This window comes from Dryobates pubescens, chromosome 3 (assembly GCF_014839835.1).
Source record: "Dryobates pubescens isolate bDryPub1 chromosome 3, bDryPub1.pri, whole genome shotgun sequence".
NCBI lineage: Eukaryota > Metazoa > Chordata > Aves > Piciformes > Picidae > Dryobates > Dryobates pubescens.
The window spans coordinates 35,008,906-35,026,326 of NC_071614.1; positions in this window are offsets into that span (position 1 = coordinate 35,008,906).

The window sequence follows — 17,421 nt, forward strand, 5'->3', positions numbered from 1 at the left end:
TCTTCTCTGGGCAGAAAAACATGTAAAGAGAATGTAAAGAGAACATGTGAAAAAACATGTAAAGAGAAGAGATATTCTGGTGGTCAGGATAGGCGGGTTACCTTTGGGTTTTTTTCCCCTCTCCCACTGTCTGGGCTGGCTGTAACAGCTGATCGATAGATTCTGACCCCCAACCATTTTTTCAGGTTTTTGCCATTTTTGGCTGGTCCATTATAATCAGATACAACCTCTCCAACTACTGTGAACAAGTAGAGACACTATGTCAAGTTTGTGTTTATTTTTTCTAATCAGCATCATGATGTAGCTAAATACTACTTACCACATGTAGTTTGGTGCTTGAAATGAAATGGCAGATACCAGCATGAGGTAGGTCACCCTCTCTGTCAGCCCTGCCTGGGGATTTTGGTAGGTATTAAACTGCACCTTCATTTCATGCCATTTCATGGTCTTCCTTCTCTGAATGATGAGAGACTCCCAGCTTCCAGGGGCCTCCAAGCCAGGCTGAATTCAGCATTGTGAGGATCAGGAGGAGACACTGTCTCTGCTGGGAAAGCTGAGCCGGCACAGGGTTGGTCCACTGCTAAGGCAGCAAATGGGAGCATCACTGCATGCCAGAAATATGAGCATCCTTATGTATCACCATTTCCCATAATGACTGGTGTACCCAGGGACTCTTCTACTGATGAGAGGCAGAAGTAGCTATCACTGCTGTAAACTTGAGAGCAATTAAAAATATTTTGACTGGCTCAGAATTTCCTCCCCCCAATATTTACTTTTTTTTTTTTGTCATGTGGTTCCTAATTTTCTTCTTCCTCTCAGTTGTAAGGGAAGTTTAATGCCCTTGGAGTAGTCAAATGTGGTCTTACCTACAATTCACATTCAATTCCATGTTTGGTATTAATAAATTCAAGTTTAATGTTGCCTCTACTCTTCACTGATTTCCTGTAACAGTTATTTAGATAATATAATGCATGTCAATTACATAGTTGTACTTCTTCAGTTTTTACCATAGAAAAGTGTCATTAATTCAGGAAAAAGAATTAGGAAATTTCTGACATTTCTCCTCAGAGCAAGAGGAACTGATGAATTGTGAAAGTTGCTTATTTAAAGGATCAGTCTCAGGATAAATGAAATATAAGTGGAATTTCTTTGGAATGCCAAATGAAAAATTGTAGCAAGCAGCTGCACCAGGCAAAATAGTAAATTTGTTTTTCTGCCTTTGTATCACAATAACAAATTACATTAAAAGCAGATGTTTGAGTCAAATCAAAGAATCACAGAAGCATTCAGGTTGGAAAAGACCTTTGAGATCATCAAGTCCAGCTGATTACCTTACTCTGCAAAGTTCACCCTTAAACCATATCCCCAAGCACCACATCCAAATGCCCTTTAAACACATCCAGGGTTGGTGACTCAACCACCTCCCTGGGCAGCACATTCCAATGCCTGACCACTCTTTCCATGAAATTTTTTTTTCCTAATGTCCAGTCTAAACCTACCCAATAGCAGCTTGAGGACATTCCCTCTTGTTCTATCACTGATTACCTGTGAGAAGAGACCAGCACCAGCCTCTCCACAATGTCCTTTCAGGTAGTCATAGACAGCAATGAGGTCTCCCCTCAGCCTCCTCTTTTTCAAATTAAACAGCCCCAGCTCCTTCAGTCGCTCTTCATAAGATTTATTCTCCAGGACCTTCACCAGCTTTGTTGCCCTCAAATAAGTTACCAGGTACGGTGTAACCGTTCAATGAGAAGCACAGCTGTCTTCAGAATTAAATACCATTCCCAAGAGGTGCTCTGCTGAGGACTGAAAGGGACCTGGGGGTGCTGATTGACAGCTGTCTAAACATGGGCCAGCAGTGTACCCAGGTGGCCAAGAAGGCCAATGGCATCCTGGCCTGCATCAAGAATAGTGTGGCCAGCAGGAGCAGGGAGGTCATTGTGCCCCTGTACTCTGCACTGGCTAGGTCACACCTTGAGTGCTGTGTCTGGTTCTGGGCCTCTCAGTTTAAGAAGGACATTGAGACTCTTGAACATGTCCAGAGAAGGGCAACGAGGCTGGTGAGAGGCCTTGAGCACAAGCCCTATGAGGAGAGGCTGAGGGAGCTGGGATTGTTTAGCCTGGAGAAGAGGAGGCTCAGGGGAGACCTTATTGCTCTCTACAACTACCTGAAGGGTGGTTGTCGCCAAGAGGCGGTTGGTCTCTTCTCTCAGGCAACCAGCACCAGAACAAGAGAACACAGTCTCAAGCTGCACCAGGGGAGGTTGAGGCTGGATGTTAGGAAGAAATTCTTCACAGAAAATGATTGGTCATTGGAATGGGCTGCCCAGGGAGGTGTTGGAGTCACCGTCCCTAGAGGCATTCAAGAGGGAATTGAACATAGCACTTGGTGCCATGGTTTAGTCATGAGGTCTGTGGTGACAGGTTGGACTTGATGATCTTTGAGGTCTCTTCCAACCTTAGTGATTCTGTGATTCTGTAAACGACCAGTTTAGGAAATAAATACAGCAACTCAATCTTCTACTTATAAAACAAACAAACAAACAAAACCACCACCACAACAAAACAAACACAAACCAAACCAAAAAACCCAGCTAACATTAAAAAATAAATATAAAAACAACTGTCTATACTGTTGGTAACAAAATGCCAGAGCTTGTGTGTCCAGGTTGCAGCATTTATTGATTAGCTACCCAGCTCTATAAAGCCTGTGCCACAGTTATCACAAATGGTGGTTTTCAAAAGAATTTAGATCAAGTAAACATTTGCTAAACAGATACACTGTGGTGAACTGAGAAGTTCATGCAGGCACCTCAGAACCTCTGCAAACCAACAGAAAGAGTAAATGGAAAGCAAAACATGGCTTGGAGCAAGATGGGCTGGAGCAGCTGAAGTAGGTGATTGTTGCATGTTGCTTCCAGCTGAACTATTCTATCCTATCTTTGGTTGTCATATGAAAAAGAGGTTTCACCAGGTACCAAAGTGCTCATTTAAGAATGTTTTGTATTTGAAGAAAGTACTTAGATTAAATTCATTATGATTTGAGATGACTGAACACACTTAAAAATGTGTAGACCAGAAAAGAATCTGGTGATTCTTGTGGACAGTTAGTTAGCTACTTCTAGCTGACACCAGTGATGCAATATCTGGTCGTGTGCATTGGGGGTAATCCTCTCATGGAAGCGTCATCATCTGCCACGGATACTGCTTAGGTCTCATTACAAAATGTCCAGTATTTCTTCAGCCAGCATGATAACACAGATCTTGAGCCTGGCCATTTTATTCAAGTTTTTCATTCTGCATTTCTATTTCCAGTTTTTAGTGCTTCATCCAGACATAGGGTGAAAGGGAAACCCAGTCTGCTTCAGTGTGATCATTGCAGCCACTTAGTTGGCAAGAAACAGCTTGTCATTTTGCAGCCTACGCATCCATACTGCCTTACTGAGCACAGCACCAGGCTCTCAGCACATGGCACAGATTTAACTTTCTCATCCCTCTGAAATCCCCCTCCTTGTCATGGACTTGCTTTGTTTAGGCCATTCAGAAACATAATTTTTTTTCAGGTTTAGGAGCCATACAGATGGGGTTGTCCCTGCATTAAAATGCTGCTGGGATGTGAGGTTCCCCACAGAAATTTTAAGCTCACATGAAGCCCTCTTTTCTATATATTACTAATCCCCAAACTTTCCAACACAGCCATGCCCATCCTGTGGCAAATAATCTCTTCCTGGCAGGAAGGTCAGCTGCCCTCCAGTGAAATCTCAGCAGAAATCTGATCACAGAATATAGATGTTTGGACTAACACAGATGTGGATGGATGGTGCAGCTTTTCCTTGATTTTGGTCTTCCTTTTTCTCCCTATCCATCTTGTGGTCTCATGTGAAATCATGGTTTATTTCTGGATGGTGGAAAGCTCAATGTTATAGTCTGAATTAACCTCAGGGCTTCAAACAGAAAAGAGGGAACAGTGAGAGGACACAACAGCTATAAATTAAGCCAAAAATAATTCTGGGCTTTTCACACTGTAAGCACCAAGCAGGCAGTTTCTCCTCTTGCACAAAATGTCCAGCTGCTGCAGGTTTCCTATCTTTGTCCATTTCCCTGCTAACCTTCCTCAGATGAAATCCCTCTTGACTGAAAACAAAGCTCCTTTCTTTAGGTTTGGAAACCTCCCTAGGATGCAGAAGGGCACCCTTTCTCCTTCTGTCGTCAGGAGTGATGGGAATAGCTGATAATCTCCATCGCTAGCTGGCCCAGCACTTCCTTTTGTAAGATCTAGTTTCTACTTGCTTGCAACTTCCACAGACTTCAACTGTCGAGATAATCTTTTCTGCCTTATGTGTCTGAGTCAGACTCAGGTACTTTTAAGGAAGTTTCAGCTAAAAAACATTAGCTGGTAATAAGAACACACCAGAAGGTTTGCTATAACTTACCTTGAAAAGATGCACAGTAATTTTGCTACTGTGATCATTTGGTTGGGGTGGGGGGTCAGGGGAGAACTACAGGGGAATAAAAAAAGGAAAGGGCCAATGAGCAGAGAGCTTAGACTCCTGCCACCAGTGTGCTTTTTGCTGTCAGAGACATGAAAGTTGTCTGAAATTCCTCTGAAAAAAATTTTTAAAATCAGTTCACCTAGGCTCAGCAGCATGTGCACTTAACAAAGCTAATATTTAACAGGTAAAATTCCCCAGAGCCTTTGGGGACTCAGTCTGTGCCATGATGCTACTCACATGCCACTCCCCAGGACAGCAGAATGCCCCAGGGCAGGGGACAGGTGAAGAGGGAGAAGGCAGCTGCTGCCACGAAGAGCTGGGCACGATGCAGGAGTACACAAGATACAGGGCCCTCAGGGAATGAGAGAAAGGGAGCGGGGTGGAAGGTGGTAGTGGATGGAACACACTCCCCAGAGGCATAGATGCTAAAGCGTCCTCAAGAGCTGGACTCCAATGTGGACACCAGCAGTTCCTTCCTGGGGAAGGGTGCAACCTAGGTCTGCTGGTGGCAGTGGAGGCTGCTACTCTCCAGAACTGGGTTTCCAGCAGGAGGTGATACCCTGGGCACACCCCAGAGCCCTTCCCCATGGTGGGGTTCCAGCAGGATTCTGCAGCCGAGATGTGCTCCAGCTCACAGGATAACCTGCATTGCTGCGCTGCCTCACTAGCCCAGCACTAGAGCAGAGGAGCCCTTGCAATGTGCTCCCTGTAAACACTGGCCAGGGCAAGATGCCGGTTCATTAACCAGCTGAAGCAAAAACAAAATTCCTTGCAGAATGTCGTTAACATAGCAGGAATTTTTCTCTATATAGGGAGCAAAGGCATGTGACCTGTAGCCTGGTGTAACCGCACAGTCAGTGATATGGGACATGGAGCACCCAACAGGAGAGTCACAATATGTTTCCTCAGCCCTGACCCTTATTATAGCATCTCAGCTTTAAAACAAAAACAACAACAACAAAAAAAAAGGTTTATTTTGAGTTCAGCCTTACAGGCTGCATCTGTGCTGCTTATTTTGAGCCAGATTTGTTGCCCATGCAAGCTACATACTTTGAGGACTGCTGCTATTTCTCAAGAGGTAAATCCTAGCTGTAGCCTGAGCTTTAAAGAACTCTGCACTTCTCTACCAAGCTGTGTGTCAGTTCAATAGCTTCCATGTGTTGTCAGTCCTCCTCTTGGCATCCAGCAGAAGAAGATGGCCCTGTTTCATTCCTAGAAGGGACTAAGTGCTCCCCACTTGATAAGCAAATATATTTGCAGGCAGCTTGAGTACAAGCTGCCTCATGAAAATGTGCACACAGGGATAAGGTTTCACACCCTACGTGAATGTTGATGTATCTGTAAATGAACATAGCTCAATTATTGAGCTGTATCTGGGCTTTTGTATAGAAGAAAATCCTGTGTTTTCTGTAAATTGAGGGGTTTCTGCCTGCAAAAGCTTTAATTTCTTTTCTCCAGTTTTGCAATGACTAAGAGCAACATCCCACATTGTGCAAAGAGCTCTTCAAAAGTTGTAAGAAAAAAGAGTAGGTAAATTCCTCCAAAATCATACTGAGGCTGAACTCTATCCTCTCATCCAAGTAATTTATAAAGATATTAAATAGAAATTAGCCCTGTGACCATCTGCCAAGTGAATTTGCTTCTGTTCACCATCACTCTTTGGGCCCAGCCACCCAGACAGTTTTTCAGCCAGTGAAATGTATGTCCATCTAAGCCATCAGCAGCCAGTTTCTCCAGGAGAATGATGTGGAAAACAGTGTCAAAAGCTTTACTAAAGTCCGAGTGGACAACATCCACAACCTTTCTCTAAGTGGGTCACCTTGGCACAGGAGATTGGATTAGTTAAGCAGGATCTGCCCTTCATGAACCCATGCTGACTGGGCTCGATCACTTGGTTGTCTTGCACATGCTGTATGACAGCACTAAAGAGGATCTGCTCCATAACCTTCACTGACACCAAGGTCAGATTGACAAGCCTGTAGTTCCCAGGATCCTTATTCCAGCCCTTCTTGTAGATGGGCCTCACATTTGCTAGACTTAGAACATAGATATTGGACTCCAACCCCATTTTTGCTTCACCCATATTTGCCACTAGTGTTACCGTGGCCCATAATGTCCTTCAGAATGCTAGAAAAGGATCAATATATCTTCTTCTCCAAGTGAGCAAAGGCTGAGCAGATTGCAGGCTGTCACCAGTTCTTAAGCTGTTCAGAAGATGAATTTTCTGAGAGAAAGTAATTTAGTGTCATCATCAGTGTCACTAGCCTAAGGCAAGCAAATTTTACAGCACTATCACAGTTTCTAGAACCGAGAGATGATATTTAATTTGCTCCCCTAGCCCAGTTATTCTCATACCAGGAGTTGAGACAGTGAACCTCCAGTGAACCATGGCCAGCTTTTGGGCTGCTTAACCGTGGCTGCCTTTTCAGGATGAGAGAAGTCCCACAACACACAACCACTTCTCAAGCTGGTCTGCTGCAAAGCTGTCTGCTCTGACCACACTGCTGCTTTCTCTGTTAAAGAAACACCAGCAGATACTTAGGGTTAAGTTATCAATGTTGTGACAAGTATTGTGTCATCTAGTTCTGCCATAACGGTTTTCTCTCTGTCCTCCACCTACCAATTTTTTTCCCACACTCACTTAAGTGTTGGGTTTATTTCTGAGTCTGGAAACCAGCATGGTTACTGAGAAATCCCAGGACTCAAGAGTGCTATCAGCAGCACCAAACTTTCTGTCCACCTGGGCAGCTCTGGGCACGCTTCCCCTTCCACAGCTGGCACGATGGGATGCATAGGGGGTGAGCAAGTTTCCATGCACATCTAACAACCCTGCAGAGCTGTGTGTGAAAAGATAACATGCTCATCACTTTCTGAAGTACTCATCCAATGCTGAACCACTGAAAAGAGAAGTCAGCAGGTAGATAAATGCATACCTGGGCCCAGTTACTGTAGGAGAATTCAGCATCTTCAGAAGCTGATTGCTACTGGAGATATGCCTCATGCATGAGTGTGGTAGGAATGAAGCTACCATGCTGGAACATGAAGTGCATGTATCTAGGGTAAGTATGCCCATCTATACCAGAAGGCAAGTTTCCTTTATGAGAAGGAAAGAAGTTTAGCCTTAATTTTTCTACTGAGTTTGAAATAATGAATGCAAGTTTTGCCAGAGGTCAAACAGAAATTACAGAGCCCCAGCTGCCCCGTTGTTGGAAAGACAACATGGTTTAGCAGAAGTTTAAATTAGAGAAATTAAAAGGCAGAAAGCTAAGAGAAATAGGCTTTTTTTTTTTTTTTTTCCCCAATTGAAACTTCAGGCAGGAAAAAGCAATGCAGATTTTCATGAACATGTTTTCCACCTTTCATGAACAAACATGAAAAGCACGTGTGACTACAGACAGCCCTTTGCCAATCTTTCTGCCAGCTCAGATTTTTGTTGGAGAGTGTCTGACAAGCAATGTCAAATCACAATCAGAAGATAGGAATGTTTGGCAATGTGGCTGATGCCATGAGAGCTGCAAGAACAGGGAGGCTGGATGAGAGCTTTAGTTGCAGGTGAGGCTCAGGCTGAGAAATACCCTCCATGGGGGTGCAGGCAGGGGAGTCTGCAGCAAAAGAAGGGTAGGTGGTGATGGCTCAGGAGATGCAGGAGAAAGTGGGCCGCTGAGAAAAAGCCAAGCGAAGCTCTCTGGGCTAGTGTAGCTACATCACTGACAAGTGTACCTATCACTGACAAAGTATTGGATCAGATCAGACCTCCTGTGAACAGAGGGATGTGCTCTTAGGAACTTGTAGAAAATTGGAAAAATCAAGTTGCAGACAGAATCTATAGTGAAAACTGCAATAAACTCCTGTGACTGTGGCACTGGAAAACCATAGTGAACTTCTTACTGTTTAGGAATGCAAGAGTCCTGCAAAACAAGCTGTTACATAAATTACAGCCAAGTCATCAAAAATAGATAAAGAAGCAGATGAAATACATGTTCTGCATCCAGTAGGAGTTTAATTACCTTGAGAAATTAAACTGATTCCATTCCTCTATGGGTGGTAAGCTTGGAGTTTGGCAATACAGAATACACACAGAATACTTTTATGCAATGTTCTGCAAACTATCAACAACGTGGCTTGCCAGCTGATCAACCTTTGTGGACCTTTGAAAATGAGGACATCCAGTGGCTGAATGTTATAACTGTGACTTTCATCAAGGATTTATGTCCGGGGCAGAACCTCTTCAGTTATGCCAGATTCCTGCCCTTCACAAAGTCCTGAAGTAGGTCATGTGTGGAGTAAAGACTTCTAAAGATGCCTTCAGCACTGGGATAAATTCCACTTAATTAAAGGTCTAATAGTTGTCAGCAAACAGTTTGAAGCACACTCAGTAAGTAACACCCAATAATACCTAGAATGTTGCTTCACCTTTCTCTGCTTCCCTGAGATCATAGGCTCAGGCTTTTATTTAGATTTCTAAAAGAAAATATAAAAATAAATCTTTCAAATCCCATCACATTTCTAGTTTGGCCTCTAAGTCTCCTGTTTAGTTACAGAAGGTAAATATGGCTGTGAGTTTTAGAAACTCTTAGTACCTAACCAGTCCCTCTGGAACCAATCAGTACAGCAAGCGCTGCACACCATGTTCTTAGTAATTTAACCAGTTTCACTATTTACACCTATCTTCTATATTACTATAATACTTAAACACCAATTGTAGCAATTGGTCTCCTTTCCAAAAACATATTTTAGGAGAGGAACTAAAACAGATCAAATTAATGCTTTCCTGAAAAGAAATTGCAAGAACTGAAAATTCATCAGTGTAACATCCTAGGACAAGAATGTTGTGCCTTGTATGAGGAGGGTAGATTTAAAGCAGATATTAGAAACAAATTCTTTGCAGTAAGGGTGGAGAGACATTAGAACAGGTCACCCAGAGAGACTGTGGATATCCCCTCCTTGGACTTACTCAAGGCCAGGTTGGATGAGGCTCTGAGTAACCTGGTCTAGTGGAAACTGTACCTGATCATGGCAGGGGTTTTGGAATGAGATGATCCTTAAGGTCCCTTCCAACCTAAACCGTTCTATGACCCTATGAACAAATCTAGAATATAGGTCACTGGAGATTTTGCACATTTACAGGCCATGATTTCTTTTGGGTAATAGCCATACAATAGCACTGTCTGCACTAAGAAACATCTCATCCAATGTTATGCACCTAATGTGGCAGCTGAGACTTGCTGAATTGCAGTTTCCAGGATGAGCCAGGTTTAGTTGATTAGATAGTGTTGGATGATAGGTTGGACTCGATGATCTCAAAGGTCTTTTCCAACCTGGTTAATTCTCTTCTCTTCTCTTCTATTCTTCAAAAATTGATTTGAACTAATGTTGCTTAGGACTGTATCTACATGCCCCAGAGTAATCATTTGAAGATTTGTCAGGTATATTTCTGACAATTCTTAGCTCTGAACCAGAAAAGCCAAGTATGAAAACAGAAGGAATAAGAGCACCTCAGACCATCTCCCATCAGTCCTTTCTGGTGTGGAGTGCACTGTGCAGGTTTGAGGGCAGAAACCTCTGTGGTCTCCACATTCTGCTTTCACTGCTGTCCTGTCTAGGCTGGCTCCAGTTGCACCAATTAAGGCTCCCCACATGGGACAGATATAACCTGTTTCTCAGCTCACTCAGGAGGTGAAATGTCACTGCAGTTTAAGCCTAAATCTGGGCTGCTGCTCTTGTCCTTCTTTCCCCTGCTCACTCTCTTGTGCCAGACAACAGCAACATTCATGCAGGCATATTACAGCCAATTTGGGCAAGACAATTCTACTGGAAACCAATCCAGCCATCATTCATAATTGTTTCTGCTCTCTGAATTACTTCAGTTCCCAATTCCACAGGACAAGTAACAATTCAATACTATTTTCACCAGTTGCATGTTTTTAGACTCTGAGGCTATGCTTTGAATTTAATCTTAAAACCACCAGGGACTTAATTCAGGCTTATACCACTATGTTAGGAACCAAATGCCCTTGCAATCAGTAAAGCAGAGACTGTAGCACTGAAAAATACAAAAAGAATGGTAAGGTTTTTGTTTTATTGTCTTTGAATGCTGAATCAACACAGCATATACTAGATGAGCACTAGATTTGACTTAAGAAAGGAGGTGGAAATGTTTGATCAGCAGGAGTCTATTTTTACCAGTTTGGCTTACTGCTGCGTCAGAAAAACACTCAGCTTGGTGCAAAGAAGGGGCCAGGAACATATGGCAAGAGAGAGAAACTGTGGCAGTGGCAGTTTTCATCAGCTCACATTGCTGTATATCGAAGAACTTACAGTTTTATCATTTGTGGACTATTTTTACAGTTTACTTTAAAAAAAAAATCTAATTGGTGAGCAAAGAGCATGCTGGACAGTCCCAGGAACTTGCTCTATTTGATGGAGAGCTGTAGTTTTCAAGAACTGACACTTCCAGGACTACAGCATATTTGTCTTCTCACCATGCATTTCTGCCTCCTGTATGATAGGCAGTATTTGGAGTGGCTAGGCCTGCTGGCTAACTGCATATGAATTCCTACTGCCTTTCACTTGTAATTTGGCAGCAAAGAGCGTGAATGAGAAATTCAAACTGTATTTTCCCTATTACTCTTGCTGTTCTCTGCCTTTCTAACATATCTCTTCTGGACCATTAGCCTCACACTCAGCTATTTATTTGAATAAATTTATTCCTGAAAGTTATGTTGTTTTGGGAATAGATGCTTAAACCAGTGCAGTAAGCAAAGTTGAACCACAGGTCCCAGTCAAATTGAATTATCCAACTTCCATCTTTGTTCCTCTGCAAAGATAATTCTATTTATATAACCTTCATACAGCAGCTCATGAGGAGCAGCTAAATTACAGAAAACAGGGACAGGTTGGGGAAAGTGAGTTGGAGCTCCATAAGGTGTTGCTACCTGTGCTGTAATGCAAGAAAATTGGCAATGTAAGTGAATATCATCAATACCCAGAGCTTCAGGACTCTTGGCTTTCTACAACAGCACTGTTTTCTTTCTACAATACTTTTGATGTCGAGCCCTTCACCAGCTCATAGGAACTTCATCCTGAAATTAGAGATCTTTTAAATTAGCTTAGTTTGATGGCTAGATTGGCCTGGCTTTTTACAAGGTATATATATACAGGGCATTTCATTGAATTAATTATGAATGCAGCCACTTCTCCAGAGGCTGTCTCAGATCTTATGTTGACAAATTATATATTGACAGATTATATGGTGACAAGCAATTAATCCTTCCATTCCTTTCACCCATCCAAAGACAGAAAAGCCACTGTATGCAGGCTGAAAATGACAAAACAACCACATTAGTTCCTTCTCATGTTTAATTTGCTTTCAAATGCCTGTTTTCAGCTGTGAGGCATAAGGGAACAAAAATATTCTCCTCCTTTCTACTTCAAGTGCAAAGGCAAAAACATTGTGTGCCTAACTACTGTAAGTCAAAAAGCAACAGCAAATACTACTTCTTTTTTTTTTTCAAATAGTACAAAATTTCCATAGCCATTATTGACAGTCAAAACCATTCAAAAAGTTATGCAGTACCTATGCTTCATCCTCTGCAAATAAAAACCAACGCAAAACACACACACATACAAAAACGCAAGAAAAACATTCCACTTCCTTCCTTTTCAACAAACTAGATGCTACAACACCATCATTTTCTCTGTGTCAGCCTGAGCCAGTGATCCAGATAAAACCCAGCTGTCTGTAATGACACAGAAAATATAAGGCAGAGAATTGCTGGCTGTTTCCTGCTGAGGTTTGAAAATAATGAGGCAATGTATACTGTGTTTTGAAGAGATTCACCTATACTTTCAAGAGAGTGGTTTGCAATTTTGAAGTCCTACTGAATGTAGCTGTGCTTACCTTATCAAAAAATAACAGATGTATAACACAGAACTTTGTTTTTCCAGCTTGGTGACAGTGGAATTTTTTTTTATTGGGCTTAATAGACTGTGAATATTGCAAACCGAGCAATTAATCTGACAGTTTGAGTGGATATTGCCATTCCCGTATTTCTCAAGTTCCAGTAAAAAATTTTCTACAATAAACCCCCAGTGCAGAGTATTAGCACAGACTTACATGGCTCAGCTTCACAGCTATCCACTGGTAACTGAGTATGGAAACAGCCTTTGCATTTGACACGGCTACTCGCCTGCTGATACCCATTCCGCTCAAACACAGGCACTACGTGGGCATTAATAAAGAGATAGGATCTCGCCCTGATGCTCAGAAAACAGATTTTGAAGGGATTATCCAACCAATGGAAAATTAGTTTTTCTGAGTTCATTCTGGCATGCCCTCCTCTACCCATCCACTGCAATGCTAAGAGCCAACAGATCTGCACAGATTTATTCTCCAGTCAAAGTCTGGGGGATTTATGTGGATAACTCCTACCAGCATTCCTATAAAGTATTACATCTGCCTTCTGGCAGTGGCAGGTTTCTCTAACTTTCTGAAACACCTGTTTTGCCATAAGCTTCTCATGCAAGCAGGAGATTCTTAGATGATGTTTGCCATTTAGAGCAAGTAGAAAGAGGGTGGGTATAAAGAGCTGATTGGGCTTCCCATGAAGAGAAGCAGCAAGCCTCACAGCCTGCACACAAATGTGCTGCGGCATATCTTGAAAGCAATGTCACTTTCCTTCAACCTTTTACACTTAATTTTGTGTAGTGGGAAGTGGCAGGCCATAAGAAGCAAATTGCTAACTCACCCTGAATAAAAACTGGAGGTTTGCTGCCTGCTGTGGTGTGGCTGCCAGCCACTGGACAGTACTGAAGGGGCTGATTTGACAAGGGGACAGATTTTTACATAGCTCAGATGGAAAACCGTGGAGGCTTTTGGAAAGCACTCAAGGAAGTTTTCCCTCTCTCAAATCTTCCTTATTTAAACAGGGGCAAGCAGTGACATCTAATTAAAGCAGTGAGCTTAGATGTCGATATGTTGATCTCTGATCTTTGTAGGTTGCTGCACCAAAGTCATCAGATCTCCAAACAACTGAGCCATGTGTGGTCCTGTATGGAAATCAGCATAGCTACTGCTGCCCTAAAGCACCTTGTCTCCACTAGGTAAAACGGCACAGAGTTTTCCCTCTGTGAATATAAATAAATTAAAACACAAAACAAAAAAGTATTTTTAAAAAGCTGCCAAAAGACACCAGAGCCAGAGTTAGGTAAGCAGAGGACAGCACATTTATCTACTTGCTTCCAAACAGGCACAGGCCACTTGTCATGTGAGCCTGTAAGTGGAGCTGCAGATGAGCAATGCCTGAGAGCAAGTCAGGTTGCGGGTAGGAAGACAGCTCTATCTTTTTTTTTTTTTCAGAAGCCCCATTTTCAAACACAGGCATCAAAATTGGACTTTCTGAATTTGAAACATCTCCTTTCAAGAACAGATGCACCTATTTAACACTTGGCAGCAAATCAGCAATTTGAAGTGTGGGGGGGAAAAAAAAAACCACCAAAGAAATTTATTTTCAAGCATGTTAACAGCATTCTGATTATTTGGGGAAACATTAGCAGGGCATAGTTGCATCTCTGAAACAAGGAAGCTTTAACTTCCTATAGGAGTGCTCAAAAAAAAAAATAATTAAAAATGCCACCAGAAATATATTTGTACACTTTCCACAACGTGAAACAGGGGAACGGTCTCAATGGGAACTAAGGTGACACACCTAAAAGTGAGAGAAAAGCAAAGCACACCTGTGCAACACAACCAAAGGGAAGACTAGAGACAAGGGCATCTTGCAAAGATGTTCCTTCATATGACATTGCATTGTCATGTTTCATCAGGAGCTGGAGGAGAAAGGGTTGTGATAAAAAGGACAGACTGCAAGAATGGGTCACACAGAGGAGGTGCCAGTGTTGGCATAACAACACAGCAGAGGTCAATGAGCCATTTGTTTCTGAGAAGAGGGTGGAAACATCAACAGGCTTTGGGTGGAAAAGAAGTAGAACCAAAACCACCTTACTTGACATTATGGGTAGAACTGACAAGGCAAACAGCTACATTAGCTTCTTGGATGATAGACCCAAACCCCTAGTATGTTATTTTTAATCTTGCAGTTTGGGATCACCCTGAAGTTTCTCTGATTTCTAAGATCGCTCATGCTTGTGGCTTGGCATCTATCTTGAGAAAAAATACAACCAACCAACCTCTAAGCTGCATGTCAGTGTGCTTGGGGAGAGGTTGTTAAAATGGAATGAACTGGATCATAACTTTCATAACTGCCCAAGGGAGTTACATAGTCAAACCATACCCATCCTCAGGAGGAAAGGGGCCCCTGGTTCTCAAGGCCTCTTCCTGCAGCACTTGAACCCTTCTAGAACCACCCTTTTGGACCATGGGGCAGCTGCCAGAAAAAAATTAATCCTTTCTGTGCTGTAAGTGCCATAATGGTAAGATAATTATACTGTGTTTTCCATGTTTAACACTGACTTGCATGCGAAATATAGCTCAATCTTACTCAACCAACCAGGACAAGTGCTTCATGCATCATGCATGAGTTCTTCCACAAAGCTCTTGGTAAAGATTATAGAGAATGAAGATACACTGTCATCTTAGTGTTGACAGTTTTGATAACACTGAATGATTAAATAACTTCATAGTAGAACCACTCCAAGGATTTTCTCCAGGGAACTCTTCCCCAAGCCTCTCTTTTTAGGCAGGCCAAAGAGATTTGAGCCCTCAGCAATGAAAAATGTGTTGCTACACCAAACAGCGGAGGAAATGCTGATACAGTTTAATGCACCTATCCAGATCAGGAAACATCTGGAAATATTAAATAAATAGAAACTGGGTACATTTCCCTTCTTAGGGCCCACTACCTTAGCATCTTCTAAGGGCCAGTAAGAATTTATTAGGACTTTGAGAATAAAGCAATGTCTTTACATTTCTAGGTTTTGCCTGCTATAGAAATATTTGTGGTCCAAATAATCACTGGGAAAACAGACTTCAGAAAACACACATTTCCCCAGGCCTAAAGAGAAGAGTAGATAGAGGAGACAACATAAGTCTTATTTCCTCATGTTTCTGCCCTTCTTGAATTACTGAATCATTTTTGCTATGATAATAAATAATAATCCTCATGATGCAATGCCCCCTGACCAAAGAAAGGAATTTTAAATGATACCAGTCACCAATATCCAGATCACAACAAATCATTGTGGCATAGGGCAGAGCGCTCCTTGTTATAATGAGGTCCCCCGTCTATTGGCTTTGCATCTTCAGAGACAGTATTTTTCTCCTTCCCTGTAAAGGTAAAGAGATTAGCACCTCTGTTCAGGTTCTGTAGTGTTCATCTCTCTGCTGCAGAAGTAAACTCAGGTCTCAAGCTTTCTAGAAACCTGGAAAAGCTGCTTTGTGCATAAGCCTTTGAAACTTCTCTACATTTCATTCTCTTCAAGCCTAAGTGCCCAAGGCCAGAACTCAGCTGTCAGTACTGCTCCAGCATGATACTAATGCTCTGAAAAGTCACACTTCAATGCACCACTATAGTGTTTATCTAGATTTCATACAGACTAATTATCTTTTAGGCTGAAAGGTGTGAAAGCATTGCAAAGCACATCAACAGAGGTAACTCTGGGAAAGTGTGTTTTGCAGAGAGCTGGCTCCAGGACATCCATGGGAAAGAAAAGCCTAGTGCTCCTTGAGTGTTGTGAAGAGCTCTAGGGAAAATGCCTTGTCTAGTGAATGGAAATTATGAAATACACAGAGGAAGGTGGCAGGAGGACAAGAGGCTCCTCTAAAAGGTCAGCATCTTAGAAAGAATATTACTTCCCAGCTGGCTTCTCAGCAGCTTTCTCCCCTCTTGCAAGCAGATAGCTTCCTTCTTCCAGAGGCAAGCAGCAGCTTGCTCCTCTTCCCTTCTGCCCAAGCAGCCTTTTTTCCCACTTTTGCAGGCTTCAGCAAGCAGCATCCCTTCTTCTGCAGCCTCAATAGCTCCTTAAACGTTAAAGGACAGGGCCTGGAGAAGTGGTAAAAAGCTTTATCTACTGCTTAGATACCCACTTGCAGTTCTGTAGGAGGACAGCTATGTAAGATTTTCCAGACCTGTTCAGCCCTTTCCCTAAGCAAGTGACATTTTTAGGTGTGTCACCAGGGACAAGAAGACACAGCTCTGTAAACAGAGTTCACAAAATATAAGCTGCTGAAGGATTCTGACAGCACTACCCACAGTAAGCCCACTGTTCAGAGCTTAAGCTACAAAGACAATGTTTGTGACTTCGTAGTTTCATATTTAAAGGAGATATTTTGAAGTCTTGCAATTTGAGGGGAAAACAAACAAACAAAAAAACACAAACAAACAAACAAAAACCCCACTCAACCTTCTGCACTGTCTTGACCCAAATAGTTTCTTCTTCTAAGACAATTGTATTCTGAAACTAGATTTCTAGGCCTTAAAATATTTGGTAATTTCCTGACTAATTGATACTTAATTTCTGATAAATCATCACAGCCTTATCATGTACATAACTCTACAATCCTGGCAATTACAGGCTCTACTTCTAGTACTATTTTTGTCTAGGGCCACATTGGTGAGGAAGTTGAGGAAGGTTAAATGCACAGGACCATTAGACCTCAGATTCCAGGATGCTCCATCTTGAAGAACACAGCTTCTCATGATTTTTATGGTTCTAGGCCATGAGAGACTTTGCTTTTGCATGTCCATCTGCTCAAACAGTCTTCTGTGATCAGTACATTCCTTTGTGTATTTGGAAATGCTTGGTTTTCATGGTTTTTTGTTTGGTTGGTTTTGGTTTAGATCCCAAGTCTCCACAGATTATATTTCTTTTCAGAAAAGCCTGCAATTCTCTCTCTAAAATGTGTGCTGTCACAGAGGCCCCTTTTTGCTACAGATTAAGGTTAAAGTTTTAGAAACAGCGAATGTAACCA